The following is a 12,523-nucleotide window of genomic DNA, read 5'->3' as shown; positions in this document are numbered from 1 at the left end:
GTAACGCGCACTAACTCAGAAGTACAGGGATCTCATTTCTGAGCAGCAAAGTTACAGGCGATCACTGGAATGCCAAGATCTTCTGGAACTATGTGGATTTAAATAATCCGACTTTTTTGCAAATTCATACAGTAGGAAATAGATAATTAAATAGTTTTAAACACATTTTGAAAGCACATTCAACAATAAAAAGTTTTTGTATACGAAAAAAAAACTCAATAAACCCTACGCACAAAATAGTTTGGATATCAAATTTTGGGTGGGAGCCTTATTATACGAATCAAAATATGCATTTGTGTATTCTTTGCTCTTAAACCAAGCTTATCTCTAAATACACAAAATAGTTCATTGCGCTCGATTGAACACCGGTCGCGCAAACACATGCATGAGCTTATGTCTGTCTCGTCTCCACAACAGTGCAAATTTGCTGTGATCACCGGATAGTCATACGATATAACCTCGTTTACTTTCTTATCAGCAATCTCGAAATAAATGTTCTATCGGCCAAGTACGATGCGTTGGAAGAAAAGCATCTATAACACAAAATTCATATCAACAAACTAGGGCTGATAGAGGAAGGGTTTGGGTATAGCTGAGAAACTGTGAACTGTGAATCAAATTTATTTCACAGTATTACGACTATTATTAGCATTCTTATTTTCGCATCGTTCTCCTCGTGTTAAATAATAATCAGCAATTTCACTGGGTTTCCATACAACTAGTTATCATGATATATTTTGTATGATATATCTTAAATATATTATTGATCAATATTTAATTTCATACACATCAATATTGGCATGGTTTTAAATATCAACGAATAAATAAATACCAAACGAAATTAGCAACAAAAATATTTGAGATTATAATGCTGCCCCGCAGATTAGCAGGGGAGCAATTTTTGAATAATATAAAATATATGGTTTTGTAATTGTTGCTATCCATACTACGAAGTCTCATAAAGCAATTTACTGTTTACTCAAACCTCGAACAAATAAGTTTGGAAGAAAAATACCTTGCTGTTTTCCGTTACTGTTAGTTTTATTATATGTGTTTATTGCTTTACATTGATTCTTGCTCGATGAAAATGAATATCGAAAACTGAAAAGATATAACACGTTTAATCTCATGAAATGATTCTTTAACAATGACTGTCAGTGATCGGATAATCCACAATTTGTGAAAAAAAGTATGGAAAAATTCCAATTAAAGTATGGAATTGTCTTCCGTAGAGAGCTCAATTTAAACACTTTCTGCAGTGTTCGCATATCGTTTGGCATTTCCTCTGACTATTTGCAGATCAAACGACAGCTCTTCTCCTTAATAATAGTTACTACAAAAACCCCGCATGTGTATTACTGCTGTATTTTAGATCAGAATCGTTATTGTTACAACTCTGTTATCAAAATCTATTGTTCATTGTCGCTTGAACAAAAGATAATACGAATTTTATGACTGTTATTACTGAGGATGACGCCATATGAAGCATGCGATCTAGAAGTATGATCAATTTTGTATGCTTTGCATAATCTTTGTAATAGTTATTGTAATATAACCTAAAATATGAAACTGTATGCGTGATGAAACGCAACACTGCGTTCTCTGACGCACTTTGGCGGTTGAATATTCTATTTTTGGATATTCTAGGGGAGACGAGCACTTTCTCTCGTGTACATGATAATATAGTACACTCTCTATCCAAAAAAGTCTGCCAGCAATTTATCCATCACCCACAAGCAATTTGGGTCATATATAATTAACCTTAGTGGATGAAGATAATGATTTATAGTAAGTTGTGACAATAGCTATTGCCTGAACTATCTATTCGAAACACCTACTTGTATGCCCGTGTTTAGAAGTGTTAAGGTTCTATATAATCTGTATTGCTGTAGAATGCAAGTGAATTGCTGTCTCGGATATTAAAGTGTACAGTCCGACCGGTAATTTACGTTTTCCGCCTTATTGTAATTCGCGAAGATTTGATTCAGGCTTGAGTGCGTCGGTGGGTCTGTTGGATTACCAACGCCACATTAGGGGACGAAATTGACGTCACAACTTGGACCGCAAAACTGAACGATAACCTCAAGTATTATCTGGGTGACTATGATTTAAAGGTTGGGTCAAGTAGTGGTTATACCGCTGTTACTCTCGTTTCGTCGGCGTTGTGGTAGGCGTTCGTTTCGCACTTCTTGAGAATGGTAATGAAAACCAGCTATTTTTAGAAGCTGACTGAAGTCCAAAAGTTGGATTATTACACCTTGTTTGCCGTTTGGCGTCACTGGTTTATTTTGCACTAAATGAAGTGGCGCGACCAAACAATCCGGTTTAATTGATAGAAGTAACTGGTGAATGAATCGCGAATCGGAAATTATTAGGCTTTAATTTTTCTTGGCCACAAATGGTAATTAAAAGCTTTACTGAAGTCAACAGAAAACGACAAGCTACACTAATAGAAACATCACAACTTTAGAGTGGCTTTCAATTAATTTAGTATTGGGTAGCTATAACTTCAACTGCAAACTCATGGCGATCAAAGAGGTCAAATCGTATAAAAAGAGGTACTTTTCTAAATAAATAGTGTACCTTAACTATTTAGTCCCCCTTTTTTAGGAAATATTGGATTATATTGTAAGCGTATTTCGCCTAAATTTCGATCTCAATTGCTGTTGTTTTATCAGCTGATTCTTCTTAAACATTTTTCCTAATAATTGGCAGACCAGTGAAGGAAAATATTCAAAATCAGACGAGACTATAAACTGATAATCTACGATCTGATCTGTTAAGAATCGCGTCATATATAGAAATGACATCACGAATGCCGGCGGCGATTAAAATGTCGTGTTGTGGTGCCCACACCCTAACATATGATATGTGAACTATGACAGTATAGGTTGACACTACACTAAAAACAAAAATAAACATATTATTCAAATTCAGATTAATTTAACCGATTTTCGAAGGAAGACAGTTTTGGTTGCAAGGAATGTAGTTGGTGTAAAGTGTGCCGAAAGAAGTACCAATAATTCAATACTATGAGCAATATCGCATTATGTCTATGACACTTGCCAAGCCTGCAGCTACTGCATGTTTGAATTTATGAAGCATATTCTGTTTTATTGTAACATGGTAGTGAAACTTTGCTCACTTTTAATAATACGATCGTCTTCTTACAAAACTTTACCACAATAAATTTTGTTTACATCTGAGATTGATCTAATGGCGTGTCATGTTGATGATATCAGAATCGGTTGTTAACTATCAAAAGATCACATTTTGACTCATGTGACTAACATAATCCGATTCCGAAGCCAATGGAAATCCAAGATAGTAATTTGTAATATGAGGAATGTTTTACTTTTACCATTTATCAACAAGTGATTATTTACTTAAAGAAAATATCTGATATTTCTGGAATAAATTATATAAGACAATTGACTTAAATAAATTTTGATATTATTATAAACCGAGCGATGTCAATCTTATCCAAATGTCTTCGATCCAAAGTAATTGAGTGAGATCGCCGGATCAAGTGTTGCCGCGAGCAAGGCGATTATATTTACCAGCAATAAACATACACTTCCTGTAGCGGAGAAATGCGATAACGCCGAACACGGAACTTGAGAACCACAACGTGGATCATTTTTCTCTCTTTTTTACCAAACTTTTTTGAAAAAAATCTCTCATTTTAACCACGAACGATTATTTTCGCTGCATTACTCGAAATAAAGCTCAACCATCGTGTCTATATTTAAAGGTATGATGTAATCATATGAAGACATATCTAATATCTTGATATCGTTATAAATCGTTTTTTTCCGACTTTTCGGGCAGATTGTTATCATTTCTACGTTCATCATGATTCTGTCAATGATTTCCTAATTAATCACATTATCATGACCTGCTAGGATTATTCCAGAAGTACGCTAAAGTTAAACGAATGAAATTAAATTTCACTTCATTTTTTTATTAATTTGAATTCAGATCCCAATCCAAATTCGCAAAAATATTCATTATAGAAAATAGAAATAATAGTATTTTAGTAGACTTCCAGATTAGTGATACAAAGCAATATCTAGGCATGAATATTGGAATAGACATGAAAAAATATGTGAATTTGGTTTATACATTTGAAAAAAATCTGTGAACTATATTTGTATACCAAGCGGCAATGTGTTATTCCTAAACTTTCTGACAAATATTTCTAGACACGAGTGAATTTTTGTAAGAGTTAGATATTTTTGGAGATTCTATAAGTCAATTTTACAATATAGAACATTGGATATCGCAATCAGACGATGGAATCCGTCATTTTGTGGTTGTTTAATTAAGTTTGTACCATTTGTCTATTATTTTACATGGGAATATTACGTGTGAATTTCATGCTGTGATTAACCAATTTTGATTCAATTTGAAAAATCGCGGCTGTTTAATTTCAGATAAATTATCACGGCTGTCAAGAAACTTTTCTCAGAAAAAGAAATAGATAATTAACAACTGGTTCGATTTTATAATTTACCTATGTGTTCTATGTGTACAATAGAGTGTAATTTTGTTATTCATGTATTACACTAAGTGAGGTTGTTTCAATGTTTAAACATACACAGTTTACTAAACATACTTAAGTTTACGATTAGTAACTCAACAGATCTTGCAACATTGTATTGACTGGAAAATATCCAATTATGATGATTTTCAGGCAATATATTACATTTCATGAGTATGTATCGTTGTAAGTCAAAGCTTTCGAAAATTAAAATATTATATTCGATGTAAAAAAAATTTGTCCTCTGAGATGTATTCGAAAATATCTTATAGAGAAATTATGATTTAGAGCAGTGTTTTTCATACTTTTTGCATCACGACCCCATTGGTACGGCAAAAGTTTTTTGCGGTCCCCATAGGAACTAAAATGAAAATAAAATAAAATGCAATAACATTTATTTGCAAATATTTACATTAATGAGACCGAGGTGCTTGCATATTTTCGCACAAAAGATCGAAGCTTGTCTCTATTTCGATGAAGGGGAGATTTCAGTAATGGTTCCTAATTTGATCAATATTTTGTAGAATAGAAAAAGATTCTTTAAATTTGAAACAAAAATTAATTCTTCTAAAATGGAAATGATACGAACGCTCGCAGAAAATATCATCACTTATACATAAATATATTGTTGTAATTGATTTAGGGTCGAGGTGATATGACAATTTAATTTAATTATACAAAATGCGAGTAATCTATTCGAATAAAAATTCCGCGGTGTCTATGCTCAGAACTTTGCCACAGCCACGAGCTTCAACCTAACAGCATTTAATACCGTGGCTAGTGACCACAGCACCCATACCACCGGTGAAATGTACATATTTGAAAGAACTTGAAATGAAGATAATTATTTATAATTAGGGTTTTAATGTATTACTAATATCTCGAAAGCGACTTTAATGTGATAATCGCATCACCCTTTAACATCCGATGCGAGCAATTATTCTCAGTCAATTTTGCGGCTCAGCGTTTATTATCAACATTAAGTCGGTAGAACCTTATCATTAACTCACTTTCCCATAGCTAACGAAGATATCTTCATTATTTCGAAAGTACATGGGCCCGTATTTATACAAAATACTATAACACAATTCGTCTATGGCCGCTGTACGATGTCAAAGTTTACTTACATATATTAGGCAAAAGCGATCTATTTGCGGGGAAAGTTTGTAAATCTCTGATAGCTAGAATTAATAATATTTTACTGGATCACTTTGATGTTGCAATTAAATCTGCATGCGATTTAATTGGAAAACTTGAAAATACGCTTGAAAAGGGGTTGTGGTGGACGTTGACCGCCGATTAATAAGTAATTATTGAAATGAATAATCAGTGAGAATATAAGAATTATGTGAACTATGATGAGTTCACTCAAAATCATTTTTTATTCTTACGAATGGCGAGTTTACAATGGTTCGTGTTTCAACGATGATTCATACTTGACTTTCTCAAATTTCGAAAATTATTCAATATTTTTAAATACTCGAAAATGGACTTTGCTGGTTGTCATCTCGTGAGTATAATGATGCTCGAAAATTTAAATATTAATTTTTTAAATTTCAATATTCGAAGTTTTTGTAATTTTCTGTAAAATAGGCCATTTTCGAAATAAAATAAGGATGTATGCCAAATATGAGTGAATTTTAGCATACATCCTTCAAAATAGATTTGAATAGTCACTTCTTATTTTGACTAGCAATGCATATTTTTTTATTAACCTACACTACAGCCTACTTTCTACGAAAATTATTTTTTTTGCAATAAATAACATTATAGTAATAAAATAACAATGACAACACTCGGTATGTTTTATCGATGATGAAACAACTTGAACAAGAGTCATAAAAGCTCCGTAAATCTTAAATAAATAAGTAAATATTATCGTGACTGGCAAGTAGAGGGATACAATTTCGAACCGATCAGCACCTTCAGTGAAATATAGGTTATTTTTAAGAAGTTCGAGTAATTAAAAATTGATCGACCCGACAAGAGCCAAACCCATCCTCACGAAAAGCGCTTGTTTGTAAAAAGTTCAGTCAACCGCGCTTAAATAGTTTCCATATTTACGGAATGCTCAACTTTTATTAGATTTTAATTTTCTGGACACATTCGCTAGATTATAAAAACAATTTTTAGTTTGTAATTAATTACAAAATTCATTACTTTTTAGTTTGTATTAGTTCCAATATAAATGCATATCAATAAAGTAAATTACACATATTGATAAAAGTATAATATGAATATTATCTATAAAATTATAGTTAATTCGACGCATGTTTGTTATAAAGTTATTCCGATGAATAAAAAATTAACTCAAAATTATCTAACCTGCGGTGATGTCCGATTTACCGAGTGTATAGATTATTATGTTGATATATCGCTATCTAATCCTTCATATTTTGTACAACATCGGCTTTTCCGCCCAAGTTTAACCTTTCTAAGAAGTTAGTACGTTGCCTGAGGTCGTTATTTGTTTGTTTATACAAGATAAAAAGCTTCCTCTATTGGTGGTTATCAGTCAAACGTAATGCCTAAATTAGTAATTGAAAGTAACTTGCGACATCAAGTGTCTGTTACATACGCCTCGTCATGAGAAATGCCAAAGAGAAGTTACAATCACAAAAATTCACAACTCGGCAATCTCAAATATTGCTCTGTTATGTAGGTGAACTTTCACGCCAAAGTAGAATCACGCCAAGTAGAGACATAATAGAAGTGGAATCCATTTTTATTTACACCTGTTTTTGCAATGTCCATAAGCTAGAATTAATTTGCAAATATCTAGCTGAAGGAGAAAAGTATAAGCAGTGCTCACTTTTATAAATGAAAAAAAGTATAGATATCAAACATTTATATTTTCATTACACATTTAATACCATTAATAAATGAATTTTTTTAATTTTTCAGATAGCATGGATTCGTTTGGAAAATCTTGTCAAAGATGCGTTAAGTTCACCGGAAAATCTGCTCAGTACAAACACAGTAAGTTATTAATATTTTATTTTATTTCTTGTTTTATGAATGACCATTTTTAGACGAATTGTCACCTTTGCTTTTGAAATAGTAGAGTTTCGGAACAATCAGAACTCGATTTCGGAACTCAATTTGAAACATATTTGGAGCAGTAGTGATTGTGAGCAAGAACCAAGAATCTTAATTTGCTGTGAACAGATTTAAAATATAGTATACTTCTTTGCTGTATCAGCGTGAGTGTTTGCTTGTTTCATTGAAAGGTACAATTTACATAAAAATTAGTAAAACAATAAAAGTCAAAGAGAACATCCATTTAAAACTCAGTCACAAATGGTTATTTTTAAGGTGAATTCGACATGCGATGCGGTAGCTACAGGTAGGAATTAACATATACCGGTAAGGGAAAAATAGCTTCTCCTCATATGGGAATTAAAATCAAAATTCTTCTTTATTTCATATATAACAAAAAAATAATGCTCAATACTTTTACGCTAGTTTAGTATGACATTTGGAGATGTATAACGGTATTTTGTTATTTTTCTACACGCTTGAATATAATCATAGTCTCTTGTGAACTTTGTTTATATTAATATCTTTTTCCTATTTTGTTGATTTATATTCGCTAGATTTTTGGACGACGTCTAATAACGAAAACGCGTCTTGATATATTGTATATTGACATAAATCTGAGAATCGTTTAATCTTAGGTGTCGTCATTTAAAATACGGTTGTAACAAATGACCCGGGGCGTTCGGTCACTCCGGTAAAATTTCCTGGAGTTTAGTCAGGCTCGATGTTTCGTAAACAAAAGCATTTCGTAATCTATCGATGAGATAAACATTCAGGCAATAAATATGATGTAATGGAGAATGAGTGACAAAAGTCAGGTCCTGCTATGTTGTTTTTGTGAAATGATGTTCCGAGAATATCCTTTAGGCATAGGGAAAAGGTACATGCTTATGCTTGTATGAAACAGAAGCAACGCACCATCGGTGGCGCTCATCGTTGCCGTATCATCGCGCAAACGAGTCAAAAATATTTCCTATTGAAGATTGGGTCAAGCACAACGACCGAAGCAGGGTCACCCGATAATATTATTAGACTGATGATCGGATAATAACGAAAATATTCATACTCCAAAATGGTGGTTCACAAAAACAGTTTCACATTTTCTGCTTTTAAATCTTTCGAAATGCTTTTAAAATCTGAATTTCAAGAAAAAATACATAATACATTCATCAAAATACTGATAATATATTTAGAAAAAGTACTCGGTTAAATTTCCATACTCACGACGAACTAAACGTGATTTGATGCTGTCTATTGTTTGGTTGACACTGCATGATACCGCTCTTTGCTCTAGGATTCCAAGTGTGGCCTAAGCCTACATCTAGAATAGAAAGGAGTTTGAACAGTTTTTTGGACTTGTGTCGAATACTAATTGTTCTGCGCCATTTCAATCGTTGTCGACAACAATGTCAACCAAGAAATCAAGCCACAGACTTAGAATTATCTCGCCCAGATGTGTCGGTTAAGTATTGTGGGCAGGCCAATGTAACCACGTTAGATAACCGAGTTCGTACAAATTCAATGTATACAATTTCATTTGTAAACGTTTATAATACCAGTAAAATTATGCATATTTTTTGGTCATTCATATAATTTTTAAGATTTTTCATTCTATGGAATGGTGAATTCAATATTGCACTTTTGTAGATCGAGAAAATGTGTTTTTAATTTGGTTCTAAGTTGACCATTCACACCATTTTATATCAAAAGTTACAGTTTTTTCGGTTAATTTCACTGCATAAGTTGAATCGTATAGTCGCTGACACTATAAGATAATAGTTCTACCGGAAACAGCACCGACCTTCAATAGTCGATGACAGACAGAGTGTGTGAATATGTTTGCAGAATATCATACCACTGATAAATGATGCGACATTATAATAATATCTGCGCTCAACGATTACGTTCACACTATGATAAAAAGCATCATTTTAACTGGCGTTAAAGTGTAAATAACACTCCAAAAAAGTTTCAGTTAGGAAAACATATCAACCACTCAGACATTGAACTTGGCTTGCAACCAAGTAACGGCCAATTGTAACATCATGCGCTTAAAAATTAGTACTATCCACAGTTCTTTGAGGAATATTCATTTTCAAAGCGTTTCCAAACCCTCAATATATCGAGCAGCAGGGAATATAATTAATCTACAGTGGGCATGTACGAATTTTCGCTGGAATAAAATCATGAAGTTTAAAAATTGCTCTCAAACATTAATCAAATATTCAAATGTGGAGAATTTAAAATTGCCACTACTTGAAATGAATGATATAAAGGAGGTTGATATATTGAAAGTATTTAATGATAATATATATCTATACATTACCTGAAGCTGTATCTATTTCATTCTTTTCCAAACTTGTTGTGGCTGAAAGTCTATGACAAATTTAATACTATTGTTAAATAACAGCTATTTTCGTATTAAAAATAATAATTTACTTTCGAGTAAGTGTCTTTAGAGATGCCCCAAGCAGTCGTTTCGTCAAATGACAATTGTTTTGATCTCTCGGGATTTTTGCAGTATTATATATTTTTATTTGAGATGGCAACAGTGCGTTTGGCATTTCATTCCTCTATTTTAGTGCCCATAAGGCCCATTAGATTGACTTCAAGGACATCCAATTAATAACTTCTTCTATAAAGTAGTAATAATTCATTTATATATATATTTGTACACTGGTGAATAAAACTTAACGTCGTAAGCTACGAATAAAATTTTTCTAAAACACAACTCTACTCTGTTCAATTACATTTCTACCGGTGACTCGTAGAATAACAGAATTCGTCATGCTATGATCAAGTGATGTGAAGGGGAATTCTAATCGTTTTCGCTCGCCACGATCGTATATTCTACCTTTACTGGCTGAATTTGTCATACTACAAAGTTGGGAGTCGCATTTTAACAATAAAACAACGAAAATTTCAACACTGAAATTTTCAGAGCCAGTATATGTTATTTGCCATGAGGTGGAGTACGACAACTCGATTTCGCAACCCAAAAATATGCGCTTGGATTTGGTATGATGTACAACTAAAAAACACAGTTATCAAAAAAGTAGCAGAAATTGAAAATGTCAAATGTTATGTCATGTGAGTTGCGTTCTATTGTAAACATGTGTAATAATTACGGTGAAGTTAGTTATTCAGTTGACCGAGTATACTCTTACAATAGGAAAGCTACTGAAAACCATGTTTTTGCCGTTCGGAATTGAAAATCAACTAGAAACTAAATTATGCTTCTCAGCCGATCCAAATTTCTTATCTATTATGTAACTAATAATCGGATTTGTATCGTAATCTGTGAGTTGATGAATCTGTCTAAAAAATCTCTCACCCAAAAACTTCTGAAGCATAAATTTTGTTTTCAATGCCGGAGGAGAGAATCAGAAAAAGATTTGTGCGTCTGTTTTACTGATTACTAATTCGACTCAAAATTCATTTGAGTGAGATATCATAGACAAGTGTTTCACTACTCAAAAACCAGCTCGGAAAATTTACGTCATCATAATTTATCAGAGAGGAAGTCCTCTAGCGACATCTTGCGGCACTCTGCTATAAACGCGATTAGAAACAAAAAAATTAGTTTGTAAATCAGTGATAGATTCGCTTTAGTATGTTGGCATTGCAGGATATAAATGATGAGTCACTTAGTTTATATTCACCGCTTTACCATGGTGTAATGTCTTCGATAGACAATACCAAACCGACGAACCAGAACCAAACGATTCCCTTATTACTGGCGCATGTGGAATACTCACTCAGCTGCGGTGGTGTCAAAAATCACATACTAAGAAAATTAATCCATACATGGCATTTTAGTGACCTTGAGAGAAATTTTGTTGTTCCCAAGTGGCCAGGATCCTAATCAATTGTATGCATATATATATTGTTCAAAATAGCTTGTTACAAACAAAATCTTTACTCAAAATAGCCACAATTTTTTTTACTATTTAGCACATAATAGCCTACATACTGCAGGTGCATTTCGAATTCAGCCCTTTACTTTGACCTGCACTGATTTCTCTATTTTATTCTGATAAAATTGAAAATTTCACGAGTCATGCATAAAGCAGAATATATGCCGTACTGATTAACTGTATCTCTAAGCGTCATCACATGGTCGACTTTGGATTCAGGATTCATCTCCATAATATGATAGTAGGAAATGAAAAGAAGACTACGTGCGAATAAAAGATACATCATTTCAATTTTGCACTTACTAAATGTTAAATCAATTATATCCAACAAAATGATCTTAATTCGTTTTACAACATCTTATAATTTTTATCTTTGCACATATATATATATATTGAAAACTCACCACAGCAGAACACACATAAACAAGATGTAACCAGTAATATGACACTGACAATTTTTCGACAAAAATCAAATATGTATTGAGATCTGGAATAATTCCATTGCGAAAATGTAATAAATTTCGAACATTGATAACACCCCATTTTGTGCATACAATACGATTTGATTTGTTGATGGCATGCTGATTTATTATGAGTTCTTGAAAGTGATATCGAATGATGATATGAAGTTATCACGAGTACAACAGGGGATACATTTGGATTGTATGGCTCGGGTTATGCAGAAAATACGTTCAGATAAAGAAATTGGGCACACATCCATGCAAATTACAAGAACATATCTTCAATGTGTGAAGCTATACAAAATTTTACATTTCTGTTCGTGAACTGCAAATTTTGACAAAAAAATCAAATTTTCGCCATTAATTCATAATTTTCATATTAACCCATGAGATTTAATATTTTTATATAATCTGCGCAGAAAAATCCCTTCCATTGAATTTTTGATGTTTTTTTAACGACCGCTTCCTAGTTCAATCAGGAACACGAACTTGACACGTTTCTGGGCCACAATCTCGTACACATGCTATTTTCAGTTGCTAACTTAACGGTAAGTGTCGCGTCG

This window comes from Styela clava, chromosome 6 (genome assembly GCF_964204865.1).
Source record: "Styela clava chromosome 6, kaStyClav1.hap1.2, whole genome shotgun sequence".
NCBI lineage: Eukaryota > Metazoa > Chordata > Ascidiacea > Stolidobranchia > Styelidae > Styela > Styela clava.
The sequence above is the reverse complement of the archived record's forward strand: the minus strand, read 5'-3'. Positions refer to the sequence as shown.